This window comes from Alosa sapidissima, chromosome 7 (assembly GCF_018492685.1).
Source record: "Alosa sapidissima isolate fAloSap1 chromosome 7, fAloSap1.pri, whole genome shotgun sequence".
In the NCBI taxonomy this organism is placed as follows: Eukaryota; Metazoa; Chordata; class Actinopteri; order Clupeiformes; family Clupeidae; genus Alosa; species Alosa sapidissima.
Window position 1 is genome coordinate 29,532,407 of NC_055963.1, and position 13,889 is coordinate 29,546,295.

A 13,889-nucleotide genomic window follows, 5' to 3' on the forward strand; every position below is an offset into this window, starting at 1 on the left:
AGGTGTGTTTATCTGTCCTTCACATGGCCATATATCATGCGAATTAATTCGAATATTATACCAGTAGTTACATATAAACCTGCTTCAAGTAGTGGGAAATCGTTGCATAATGCCTCTTAAAATGGAAAGAGAAGTGACTTTTACGCATAGTAAAAAAAAAAAGCACAATAACAATCGCTAACAGTCTATTGTGTTACCATACATCTGTGATCACAGGCAAAGCAATTTTGTGCTCTGTTTTTGTTGATTTTAGTGGCAAAGATAATTGTTTTACTAAGCCAGACATGGTTGACACTTTTCCCGAATTAGAAAAGGTTATTGAAACATAACAGGTTACTAGGAGCTTGAGATTCTTTCTCATTTCTGTGTGGTCTTGTGCCAAATAGCTCGCATATTTCATCTCCGAAATACTTTTTCCGTTGGCCTATTTAATGAGTGATTTTATTAGGCCACTTATCTGAGTACCCTAACGCAGTAACCTTGGCGTGATTCTCAGTCTCCTGCTTTGGTAAACACTTATATTTGCCCAGTGTAGCAATTTAGTCCATTCCAGCAGAGTCACATTCCGTGCCGTCTCTTGTCTCTTAGACAGCTGTGTCAGTCGCCAGTTTTCAGGTGTTCGGTCTTTGTAAGAATGACACTTGCAGTCTCCCCGAACTCTTTCTTATCTACGCAAGAAACCTCCGTTAAAGGGCAGATAAAATTACCCTATCTTAGTGAGTCTGAAGTCCACAGTTGTTTTAAATCACTTGTAGTTGGCAAGTGAGCGTTTCTTAACCATCTGTCTTATCTTATCCACTGCTCTTTTTGGATGTCTTAGACTAAATAAACACCATCATCACCTGTCATATCATATGCTTTAACAACTTTAAATGAAAACATTGCTCTGCAGTGTGTGATATCTCAGCGTGACAAATATGTGGTATAAAGGTTGTCTGTAGCACAACTGACAAGAGAATAAGGTTTATTTGACCTGTAAGAGGTAACATTGATGTGGGAAGTTAAGCCAAAAAAGTCAAGACATCTGAATGATAGGGCAGACCAAAAGATGACTTCAGAGCTGCAGCTGATTAATCCTGGAAAGATGATTGTTGGTGTGTTTTGGCAACTGAAAGGGAGGTGACAGCGTTTCCTATTCTGAAATGTGTAATTACTGAGGCAACTGCTGCATTGTGCCTATTTTGAACATTCACTGACACAGATGGATTTGACCACAACGGCTCACAAAGTCAAGGGCCTCTCTTCTCTCCCAGGCCAGTGCACTTTGTGCAGAGAAAGAGAGAAAGATTCTGAGGTCGGTGAAATAAGGCATATGATACCAATGTTTTCGTTCCTCTCAAATCTGTGACCCATAAGCCTGACAGTCAATCATAACAAAGATGTTTCATATCAGTTAGAGACAAAAATTTAAAACAGACTGAAGAACACTCAGAACAGAGACTTAGGGAGACCATCAAGTGCTTTCAAGGCCCCTTTTAGCTTCTTAACTCCATAATAATATTTATGTAATTTGGTCACTTTTCTATGTTTGATAAGCCTAAGCCAAGCTTACTGCTAACACCATGGTTCTCTCAGTAAAGGTCCACTCCAACAGGCCCCATGCTCCCTCATATTCTCAACATATCAAATTATCCATGTCACACGCCAGACTTAAATGGACGTTTGTCTTTGTGATGTCACAGCCAGCTGTAGCGTGTTCCCCCAAAGAGAATGGAAGCTTTGTGGCGCTCCTGTCCGAAACTCGTGATGCGATCTGATCTGAGGTCTCATTGAATCTGGCAGAAGACGCGCTGATTTATAAAACGCTATGGTCAAGACAGCAAAAACTCCTAATCCCAGACGGCAATGTTTATTCCTCCGATTATCTTATTCATTGGTTTTTTGGGGTCTAATTTGAGATCTCTGTTCTGAAATTACAGGCTGGGACGTTTGTCATTTATTTTAATCACACAATTATAGAGTGGATTTTTTTCTCTCTCTCAGCAGCTTCATGAATGGTATGTGGAAAGTGTGTGTGTGTGTGTGTGTGTGTGTGTGTGTCTGTTATGCTCCACAGCTGCCTCTTTTTTTCTGAATGAATCTGGGTGGCATTCCCTCTTTTAAATATTATGACAACAGCTCAGTATCTGATTTCACAGATACTCCTGTTAAAAAGCTGCAGAAAGAGGGTGAGAGAGAGACGGGCCTTAAAGAGGCTTTGTTTTGCAAGACAGGAATTTTCGACAAGTGTTTCGCAAGCGAAAAAGACGAAGAGGTGAAGATGGAGTCTGAGTTTTGAGCTCCCAGAATCCAGGTTTTACCACGAGATGGTTGGGTATTATCAAAAGTTCTCCCCTGACCTGACAAAAGAAAAAAACAAAGACAGTTTACGCAGCCCAGTTTATGATTAATGTTATCTGGGCTTTTGCCGGGCTGTGAATTTGCAGGCCTGTGAATTGTCATTTTATTGGTCTTTTTTTAGTGTCACACAGCAACTGTGCACTTTGTGTATTGAGCAATGAGCCTTGTGTGTCTCCGTGTCAGTTTTACTGTGCAGACGAGGGTTGAGACTGTGCTTAGTGTGGTGTTAAGAGTTCCTCTCGGAGCGGGTTTTGGTGGTGTTTTTTTTGTGTGCTGAGGGGTGGGTCTCTGTTTTTGGGACCCTTGGGCAAGGGACGCTCTGTCTCTGAGTCACCTCAGTAAAAAGCCCAGCTGTGCAAATGGCTTACGGCATACATTTAGAATGTAAACGGCACATGCAGCACGCTAACACGCGCTGCCACTGAGGGCGTGCACCCAGCGCTCCAGGGTGCAAGAACAGCCTCTCTTGGACAACTTCTACACTTTTTGGAAAGATCTACAGCAGACCTACAAAGACAAAGAACATGCTGAGTAGCAAATCTCTCTCTCTCTCTCTCTCTCTCTCCATATCTGGTTTAGCTGGCACTCTGAAAAATATTGATTTGTGGTTGACAGCAGCTGATGGGATGTGTTCTCAACGAGCGAGCCGGTTTTACATTGAAGTTTTTTCTATTTCTAGCTAACAAAAAAGCTGCTGTTTTTTGTCAAACAAATAATTCAGCTACCCATACACATGAATTAGGCGTGTCTGTTATGTTTTATGACACCTTAGGTCATTAGAGTTCACTGCAGTATTAGTTATTGTTTAGCTTTTGTGATATTTGCTCCCCCAAGCACGCACACACTAACTCACACTCACTCACACCCGCTCTTCAGCCGAGCGTGTCGGGACGGGTCTGGGAAGGGGAGAGGTCGGAAAGGGGGTGGTACAGGAATTATGGGATGAGGGTGGTGGGCATAGCAAAGTTCTTTACTCTGCCCAGAGTAACATTTAAGGACATTAAGTCACTAGCTTTTATCTGCAATGTGGCCGCCAGGCCCTGCTTGTGTGATGTGTGACATAGTATGCTTCTGTTAAATAAGGTCAAATTGATAAGGCCGTCAGGAAAGATGAAGTACAGGGAAGACAGAGTAACAAGGAGGGAAATTGAAATCCATAGGGGGAAAGAGAGAGAGAGAGAGAGAGAGACAGAAGGCAGTCACTAGTGAAGCGGGAAAGTGGGTCAGAACAAGAGAATCATAGCTGCTCAATTAGCTAGGCCTCCATGTTAGCTACTGTTGTGTAGTGTAGCATGACCCCCCCCCAGGATTTAGCATACATACCTGCTATCCAGCAATGCTACTACTACATCCTACAGTAGCCACTTAGCCTAGCGCTCACCGTTTCAGAGCTGGCTGATTTGGCTCACGGTCTTAGCTTACCCGGTCCAAGCCACTGACTCAGTAGCGGTGAGGTCACTTGTATTTCCCATACCCCCTCTCCCCCCTCCACACACACACACACACACACACACACACTTCCCAGCCCACTGCCAGCAGGTCACGCAGTGGGAGGATCTGGGAGTGAATGGATGGCGCTTGTCGGTTGGCATGCCCTGCCTCTCCTGTCGTGCCCTCACCTTTCATGGCATCAGTCAGCACATCGCAATGCAGACATTTATGAGGCTGTTTGCTGTCTGTTGTCTCCCTTCCTCCTCTGTGTTATCAAGAGTGTTAGTCACAGTTTCATCCTGTGCCCTGGTCTCATGCAATGTTTAATGGGGGATGCCTGTGTCCATTGTGTATATATAGGCAACAGAGACGGATAGGATGAAGGGAAAGAGATAGAGAGCAAGGGAATGAGAGAGTGAGTGAGTGAGAGAGACAGAGAGAGAGAGAGAGAGAGAGAGAGAGAGAGAGAGAGAGGGAGGGAGGGAGCAAGAGGGGGAGATGGAACAACAGCTCTTGCTTCAAGGCATTTGAGTTATTAAAGAAAACCTAATGGGTCCCGGGGTCGGTAATACTGCTGATTTGAATCAGCTGCCTTCCACTGCAGTCTCAGGGGGAAGCCATTGTAAAATAAAGCGCTGCTTTTGGCACAGCTGTGCACATGCATTATGAACAAAAATGTTTTAACTTTTTTTAATTTAAACGATAAAAAAAAATAAAAAAATACAGAGGTTTCTTCATGTTGGTTGCAGTTGTGTTCCCTAATGATTTCAGCCAGATGTGGGAGAGACTGTAATAAACATAATTGGAAAACAAAATGAAACAATTGAAGCAGTCAGCCCCCCTCCTGTTTACTCTGCCAACCATTGCTCCTTTGCCTCTCCTGTGGCTCTTTCCCACTGTACATTGTATTATTTACGGAGGGAGCAAGAAATGAAACAAGACATGAAGAAAAAGGAAAGGGAGAAAGAGGTTTTCCTCCACTCCTCATGCACCTGAACCACTGCACCACAGGGCTGAGTACACACTGAGTGAGTCACGTTGCTAATTGCGGTGGATGTTGTGCAGCTATTGTGGCGCTGCGAGGCATTGTCTGCCCCCTTTCCTCTTTCCCCTGATCCCCAAAACATCTCCACAGAGAAACTTGCGGAGATACCACCAGTGGCAGCCACTGTAGTGAGACTGTTTGTAGCTTTGTGTGTTTTGTGGTCCTGTGTGTTAAGTGGCAGGTTAAGGCGAGTGGAGGTGGTGGTGGTGTGTGTGTGTGTGTGTGTGTGTGTGTGTGTGTGTGTGTGTGTATGGGGGGGGAGTGGTTGAGAGGAAGGAAAACATTGTAATTGCAAAATTTGTTTGGATTTTTATGAGGGGGGGGTGGGGGGGTTGGCATCGAGGCAGCATTGTGTCACACACACATTGCCGCTCCAGAGTGTTTACATCATGGCTCAGTCATGGCGCTCGGAGATGTTAATCTTCGGCTGCGGTCGAGAGCTGTGCCACGGTGTCCTTACTCATGCGCCTACAGGAAAGGGGCATCATGGGTGGCTGTGATTTGGGCCGATTGCACAGCTAGTGTTGGTCATGGTGGTGATTTGAAGAGTGGTGATGATGCCAGTTGTAAATGTGTTAACTTTTTTTTTGTTTTAGTGAGTAAGTATCAGGCTGGTCATGGAACAGTTGACAGTGATAGTGGGAAGTTTGGAGATAAGTAAAGCACTATGTCATGTCACGTTGACGTCTGTTGACGCAGGCATCATCATCATGTTTGCATCACTGGTTTGTAACACATTAATTGTCCATAATCCATTCCACTTTCCTCTTACATGCCCTCAAGCAAATTGCTTCTTGTTTCTGAAGAGCTCTCCTCCTGTTTTATTTAATTTCTCTCTGTTTGCCCCCCCTCCTCTGTCTGTCTCTCCCTCTGTCTTTTTCCTCTCGTTCCTAGCCCTGTCGAAGGGCCTTCCTTACATTCCAGCCCTCAGCAGGCCGCCCCTGGGACACAGCCAGAGGTTAATACAGATGTTTCTCTACATCTGCGGGCCAAAGCAGCTGTGTGGGGAAACTTTATCTCCTCAAAGTCCACAGATCTCAGCACCCCCCTCTCTCTCTACTCTTTTCCTCTCACCCTCTCTCCCTGCCCTGTTCACATCAGCCCTCCACCCTGTGCCCCCCACCCCCACCCTGCCCTGCTCTCGGAGGTCTCCCCGCTCCCTGTCCCTCCTGTTCTCACCCTACTACGCTTACATTGACCCCCTGCTCGCCCACATCCCCAGCATTTTGCCCCCCCCCCCCCCCCCCCCCCCATCTCATTAGAATCCAGTGTCCTCAACAATCCCCCCTCTACAATCCAGCCCAGAACAACCGCACTCTTCTCCCATTCTCCCTCCATGCTCTCTGCACTCTTCCTGCAGTGTGCTCCTCTGATCCCCTTGTAATGAGATTCGAGAGCCATTCCAAAGCAATCTGTTCCACTTCCATCATCTTTCCCTCATATGCTTTGCGTAATTGCCCTCTGAAGTTGCACTGCTCTGCTCTGGGCCAGTAGTGAGGTTTTACCAGTCATTGTGGTATTCCAGTTTGCATGCTTCATTCTCCTACCAGCAGCCAAGGCAGAGTGCCAAAGGTCCTTAAGTCCAACGTCACGGAGTAAACTCCAAGCGATGAAAGCAAATTCAGGAGACATAAATGTGTGCAGAGATAAAAGGAGCCTTGTGTCATTTAGTTATCAGCATTGGAGAGAAGCGGCTCTGTTTGCATGTAACTACAAGGGCAGTTGAGCGGAGAGGAAGTGTTTGACGGCATTTGTTTCCCTTTGTTGAGTCTGATTGTTTCCCCTGGCCTTGACACTTTCAAAGCGATATCTTTCCCCTCTCCTTTTGGGTTTTTGTTTTTCATGCTCTGGAATTGCACGATCAGTACTTCACGTGCTAAAATGGGCTCCCTGGAGTCAACTCCCTCGCTTTTCTAAAGGAGAAAATAACATTCTGCAGGTCCTGTGTGCCAGAGAGGCATTTGAACCTGCCTCCTCTCATTTATGTGGAGGAAGTGAACTTAGAAGTGTTGCTAAAAAAGTCATCCTCTGGCCCCCGTGCCCCTGTGAAGTTTTGTACAGTGTACTGGGACATACATTGTAACCCACTTGTGTGAGGAGTGGGAAGAAGTCGCAGTTTTGCAGGCACCTAACTCAGGTTTACCAACACAGTCTTTCTGGGAGAGTGAGAAGTCTGAGGGGAAACAGGAGAGTTTTTTTTCCCCCAGGCACAAAAGAGAAGAATTTTGTAGAGTCAATATTGATGTAACCCTTTGCCAATTTTCAGAGTTTTATTCAAAAATATATCTAAAGAGCTTTGAAAAATGTATGAAGAAAGTGCCAGCCAAATGTAATAAACTTCATACAAACAACAGATCAAACAATGACATTAGACGACATGGATGAAGGTCTTTGGAAAAAAAAAGCTGAGGAAGAGAAAACACGAGAGAAGAGCAGAGGAGAGTTTTGTCTAGACAGGGAGTCTCGTACACATGCATTGCCTCAGGGATGGCTGGACTCCCACTGGCTCGGCGCTGTGGGTCTCTGTGCAGGTGGGCTGCTGCGGCAAGAGGCAGGTAAGAGCCCAGAGCCCAGGGAATGTTGTATCACTCTGCTGCCATGGTGATAGTAATTGTTGCCATGGCAACAGTATACACAAAGGAGCCTCAATGCAAGTTCCTGTGTTTGTACTTAGGTGTTTGTAGAGTCAAGTCAAGTCAAGTCAGATTTATTTTTAAAGCGCATTTAACATGCACATAGTGCAACCCAAAGCGCTCCACAAACAAGACACATAACAACAAGACAAAAGATGCCGGATGGAGCGGCGTAGTCGCCAGCGTACCCGTGACACCAAGACATACAAGACAGACAACAAAACAAATAAACAAATAAAAAAAAGAAAATATATTTAAAAAGGGGGAAAAGTGATGTTAAAATTAGTCCAATTATCAAACCAGCTGAAAATGTCCAAGGGCAATGATGATCCTTGAAAACTGCCCACAGAGCTGTCTTCACAACAGATGCAATGCCAACAAAGTTCTTTAGCAACTGACCAACCCGGTGAATTCACTGGCAGTCTGGAGATCACGTTAACGTTAGAAGCTGGGCCTTGTAGACTGCAGACTGGAGATGACTGGAAGCACAGTCCAAAGTACTGGGCGATCGTGTAGATCTGCAATTCGGTGGACTCATAGACTGTATAGTCTATGGGTGGACTTAACAGCGACCGTTTGTTGCTCCGTGAGATTGCAGCTCTTCACCGTTAACGTTAGTCTGCAGTTGGCAAGGCAGCTCGCAGGTCAGCAACAGCTCGGCGGCCATGGCAGATCTTTCGCAGAGTAGCTAGCCGGCGTGTGATTTTGTATAAGGCTAAGTGTATATCATTGTTTGTGTGTGTGCTCTGTGTGTGTGTGTGTGTGTGTGTGTGTGTGTGTATGTGTGTGTGTGTGTGTGTGTGCATGCATTCTATATGTATTTAATGTTTACACACACACGTACTGATACACCATCATACACATCCACACATCCACAGTCACACATCTCTCCTCTGAGGTGGCGTAGCGTAAACTCTCCATTATGAGACAGCCCAGATGCGGGCCAGAGCAAAGGCAGCAACCCAGTGACCCGCCAGCGCATTGTTAAAATAAACACAACATCCCCCATTTAGAGCCGAACCCCCTGGGCTCTCTCTCGGGCCGCTGGGCTGCTGAGTGAGGGGGACCAGAGACCCAGCGCACCACCCAGCTGCTGGCCGGCCGGCCCATCAGCTACAGGCTGGCACTGAGTGCTGACAGACCTGCGGAGGACACCAGGTTGGGCCAGGGGGGTGGTGGTGGTTGTGGGGGCTTCAGAACCAAATGGAGAAGGATTGGAGAAATGGAGATGGAGAGAAACCAGATCCCCATACCCATACACACACACACACACACACACACACACACACACACAGTGTTCCTAAGTAGATCTCTGCAGTACCCCTGCTTTCCTTCAACACTCTCTGTGACCTCTCATCTCAAATGGATGGATATGAATAGATAAACATTGCCAGACATCTACAATAACATATGTGTTCGTTTATATAATCAATATCAACATATTTATTGTAATCTATGGGCTGCAGTTATATGACAGCTATCACCTCAGTAGCTCTGGTCAGACCAACATGAAGTGGCAATGAGGCAGTGCTGTAATGCCAGATTTCAGGAGGGTCAGGGAGAGCCAAATCAAAGCTTGTTAAAGTTCAGCCACAACTGTACGCGTACAGGTTTTTATGACAAGAGCTGAAAAATGATGCCAATTTAGTGTGAAATATGGATTTGATGTGGCAATTTTTATTTTCAGTTTATTTGGGAAAGACTCCAGCCGCAGGCTTGGAGTGGCATTGGAATTCCACGCTGAAATTTCATTTATTTTTAAAGAGGCTGGATCTAATTAAACTAAATAAACAACAAGCTCTTAAAACAGAGGGCACACTTAATGTGTTACCATCAGTGTTGGCACACATGTTTATGTGTGTGTGTGCATGTGTGTGTGTGTCTGAGTATGTGTGAGAGAGTGGGTAGTCACACAGGTGTTTGTGTGAGTTTGTGAGTATTTCTGTTTGTGTAATGATGTATACTTAAAAGTTATGCTTGTGCATGTGGATGTGTGAGTTCATGTGTGCGGATGACTGCGTGTGTGTGTGTGTGTGTGTGTGTGTTGTGAGAGGGGGATAAATTATGAAAACATTTGCGTAGACTGCGTGAAGTCTCCTGAGGCCTATAATAAGAGCTGGCTTGGCTGGGTGCAGTAGGCGGGGCCAGGGCGGCCGGCCCGACTGCTAAATTAGAGATGGCAGAATCGGAAAAGGGGACGAGAGAGAGAGCAGAGCCAGGCAGCCAGACGAGACTAACAGACATCTGGGCCCGTGGTCATAAAGCCTCTCAGCACAGAAATACTGACCCCAGTTGGGCTTTGCTCCGGCCTCCAGACTTACTCGTTAGGCTCATCAAAAAGCCCCAGACTGATTTCAGATCAGCATCGTGGCTTGAGTTACACGTCCAGTACTGTCCACAGAGAGCGAGGGGGTGGGGGGGGCGTACATTAACTCACTAGAGGTCTGAGTGTTTGCTCAGATTGTATCCCACATTCAATCATCTCCACCATTCAGCGCCATGTCAATTTGACTTTCATAAGAGTCGCTCAGGCGTGTGGTGGAGCGCAGCCCGAAGCCCAAGCCTCTTTACGGCCGGAAGCCGCCCCAATGGTGGAGGAGGTAGGAGTGAAAGAGGGTGTCGGAAGGGCCAGACACGCACTGAATCTCCAAGATTAACAGCCTCGAGTGCAAACACTCAATGCCCTTACCAGCAATTACCATTTTTGTATGCACACAGCACACACACACACACACACACACACACACACACACACACACACACACAGAAAGACATAAATGAAATACAAGCACTCACACAAACACCTACACACACACGCACGCACACCATACATACACACACACACACAGAGAGAGAGAGAGAGAGAGACATATTTAGGGGTTGTTTTCCAGAATTTAATTGCCCTGCCATTTCTGTGCTGCCTCCTCTATGCCTCCAGAGCCAGTGAGAACTGTGAGGCGTTCAAACAATACAAATACATCACTTAGCGCTGATGTCATCATCTGTCGCCACTGGGCAGGAAGTGTTCTAACGTGGTTATCACTCTGCAGCGGGCAGTTAGCCATTACTTAGCACAGACCATAGACAAACATTGAGCAATCAGGCCCGTCTCTTCTTTTTCTGACCGTCTTATTTTCTTTCTCTTTTTCTGTCTTTCTCTGCGGCTCTTTCAACCATCTTATTTGCTTATACATTTTTGGATGATGATTTGATGTAAGGCTGGACTATGTATGATGTTTAAATCCCATGAAGGAATTAGAAGAATCATTTTTTTAGTTTCTTTATCTGTCTTGTTCAACCATACTCCCACACACACATACACACACACACATGCACATGCATGCATACACACACACACATGCACATGCATGCATACACACACACACACATACTACATTCTCTCTTTCTCTCACACTCTTTCATGCACACGTGCACAAACATCATACTCGTTCTGCTCAGCCTTCTTTTTTTTTCTGTTGTCTGGTGAGGGAGCAGGAGTGGGGAGAGAGTGAGGCGTGTTGTTATTTTGGTGAGCTTTGTTGCGTGCGTCCTGCTGGTGGGGGATCTGCTGGCCACACGGCGCAGGAGAGGGCTGTTTGGAGGATTCGCTGTTTGAAACTGTCGCCTTGGTAATCGGACAACTGTCACATGTCATGAGAGTCAGTGCGGCAAACAGTGTTGTGCAGCTCCAGATGGGCCTCCTCCTGCGTTCGTCTTTCTCCTCCTCTCCTCCTTCTCATTCTTACTCACCACCATTCTTTCTCCTCTTCTTCTCTTTCTTTCTCCTCTTCTCCTCCTCTCCTCCTCTCATTCTTACTCACCACCATTCTTTCTCTCTTACTCAAATGTTTTGCCATGTGCATAGATTCACTCCAACAGAAAGCAAGGAGACTCATACATTTACAGCACATTAGTGTGTATTCATTTAGCAGACGCTTTTGTCCAAAGTGACTTACAAAATGAAGAATAACATTCAAGCTTCATGGTTAAGGAGACCTTAGATAACAATAAATGCAACCATAAATACTTCTACCAGAAGATGAAAGCACAGACGTTTACGTTTTAGCATGTAGTTGGTGGAGGTGGTGGTAGAAGTGCATGTTAGGTGTGTCGGGTTGTTACATGTGTTTGGAAAGGAGGTACTCTCGGAACAGCTGGGTTTTCAAGAGCTTCTTGAAGACAGAGAGGGACGCCTCTGCTCTGGTTCCATCAACGGGGAACAGCAAATGAGAATAGTCTGGATTGGAGAGTGTTTAGGGGCGGCACATGTGCACGCGTGTTAACACATGCAATAATGCATTTGCTTCTGTCGTGTGCGTTTTCACCTGGTGAGGGTGGCCAGAAAGCCTCCTGGTTCTCAGGAGCAAGGGGAAGGTGGGCCTCTCGGAGTCGGGGTGGGGGCAGGGGTGACGTGCCCCCCTGCGGGTGGGCGGAAGCCGGCAGGTGGGCCGAGGCGGGGGCCAGATTGAGCGGTTTGGGTATGCGCCCTCCCACGAGGTCGCGGGCTTTGAAGATTGATTAGGCTGCCGGATATTTGTGATACAGTAGTTGTGTGGCTGGGACGTTTTCAATCAGTCTCTGTTGTCCGCGTCCGAGAATATGGCTTTGGTCATGTTCACATTGAAATGTTTTCAGCAAGGAGCACATTTGATTTCTGAACACTCACTCACACGAATAAACACACACCCAGCGACACAGGACATTATAAAATTCCGTCATACATATGCCTGTGGACAGACAGACACATACACACACAGTCAAACGTAAAACGCTTGCATGCACATGTGCTAGCAGATGTTTTATCTTATTCTGACTGTTAATTGAAAACTCCCCACAGGGGAACCATCCTGCACATCATAGGAGCAGGTGTCTTTTTGATTGGGCCTCCATTTCCTCTTCTCTTTATAGTTATAACACACATCTGAAAGGAACTGATTCCTATTTTTTGAAGTCTGATGCGAATATGCGTATATCCGCTCCATGAAAAAAGGAACAAAGCCACATCAGGTGTGTGTGTGTGAGTGTGTGTGTGTGTGTGTGTGTGTGTGTGTGTGTGTGTGTGTGTGTGTGTGTGTGAGTGTGTGTGAGTGTGTAAAGCTGTAACCTTTACTGACCTTGTGGGCGCTGCCATGTGAGACTGGAGCATACAGAGAGTTTCTGAAATACACCACTTCTGGTGTGTACAAATGCCAGTGTGTAAGAGCCTGTGTGTTTGTATGTGTGTGTGTGTGTGTGTTTGTATGTTTGTGTGTGTGTGTCTGTGTGTGTGTGTGTGTCAGTGTCTTAGAGAGAGAAAGCGAGTCAGTGGTTTTGTTTTGAATTTCAATGTTTGCATGTGTGTATTGCATTTTGTGTGTATTTTAGTGTGCGCGCATACACATGTGTATATTTGCATCAAGATCTGTGTGTGTGTGTGTGTGTGTGTGTGTGTGTGTGTGTGTGTGTGTGTGTGTGTGTGTGTTTGTATCCGGGGCTGGGCCAGCAACAGAGAGGAAAAAGCAAGCAGGGTTGGAAACGGGCAGCGTTTCAGATGCCTGTGGATAGAGTTTCCCCGGCTGCCCCTTTTAATGCCCACTGCTGCTCCCCTCCCGGCGTGTCCTCTGTTTGTTTAACACAGGTAGGGCCACCACTCCGCCAGCCACTCACTTCCTCCCAGAGGAAGTCATAAATGTGCCCGCTTTCATTTAACTGCACCCTAGCCCACTTCTAATTACTGCCAGAGAAAGAGAGAGAGAGAGAGAGGGGAAAAGTTGAATGAGTAAAAGAGGGAAAGAGAAGGAGGCTATGAGAGAGAGAGCCAGAAACATAAGGAATAGTGAAAGAGAGAAAGACAATGCATTTACTCGCTTGGTTCACTCATTTGCTGTGGTGACATGATAAACTAACGCTCCTCTTGTTTCAACTCGTGGTCACTCAGAAAATAAGAACGCTCAGCTTTGTACAAAGTCTTTGATTCTAATCCCATCCCTAAACCTTTGGTCAAGTTCAGAGAATTGCTCCACATGGTTGTCTAACTGTTCTTTGAGTGTTTGCGACACAATCCTGACTCTGGAAATGGGAACCAAAGATAGTGAGTCAGACTGAATCATAAACCCATCACCCAACCATGTGCTTCACAAACTTGGAAGGTGGGGGTGTTATTTAATTGGTTGTTGACGGCAAAATATCAACAACTTTTTGCGAAACCCAACTCAAAATCGTGCCCTGCATCCTTAGCCTATTTCATGATTGAGGCAAGGAATGTTTATTGTTAAGCCTTTTAAAACGTCGAGATTTATATACTTATTTGCTGGAAGTAGGCCCAATGTTTGTCAGTCTCATCTGTCGTCACCTCCTCACATGCAGCTTCGGATTAGAACGTTCAGTTTCTCTGGCTTCCTTGATTGCAAGAGAGAGTCACTAACAGACACTCTGTTTTAGAATCCTATTATTGTTGTGGG

The 13,889-nt window shown here is 46.0% G+C and overlaps 1 protein-coding gene across 1 annotated transcript in view; it reads left to right on the forward strand.

Moving 5' to 3' along the window:
- Positions 1-13,889, forward strand: part of bmp7b (bone morphogenetic protein 7b) — a 30,817-nt gene that overhangs the window by 1,109 nt on the left and 15,819 nt on the right.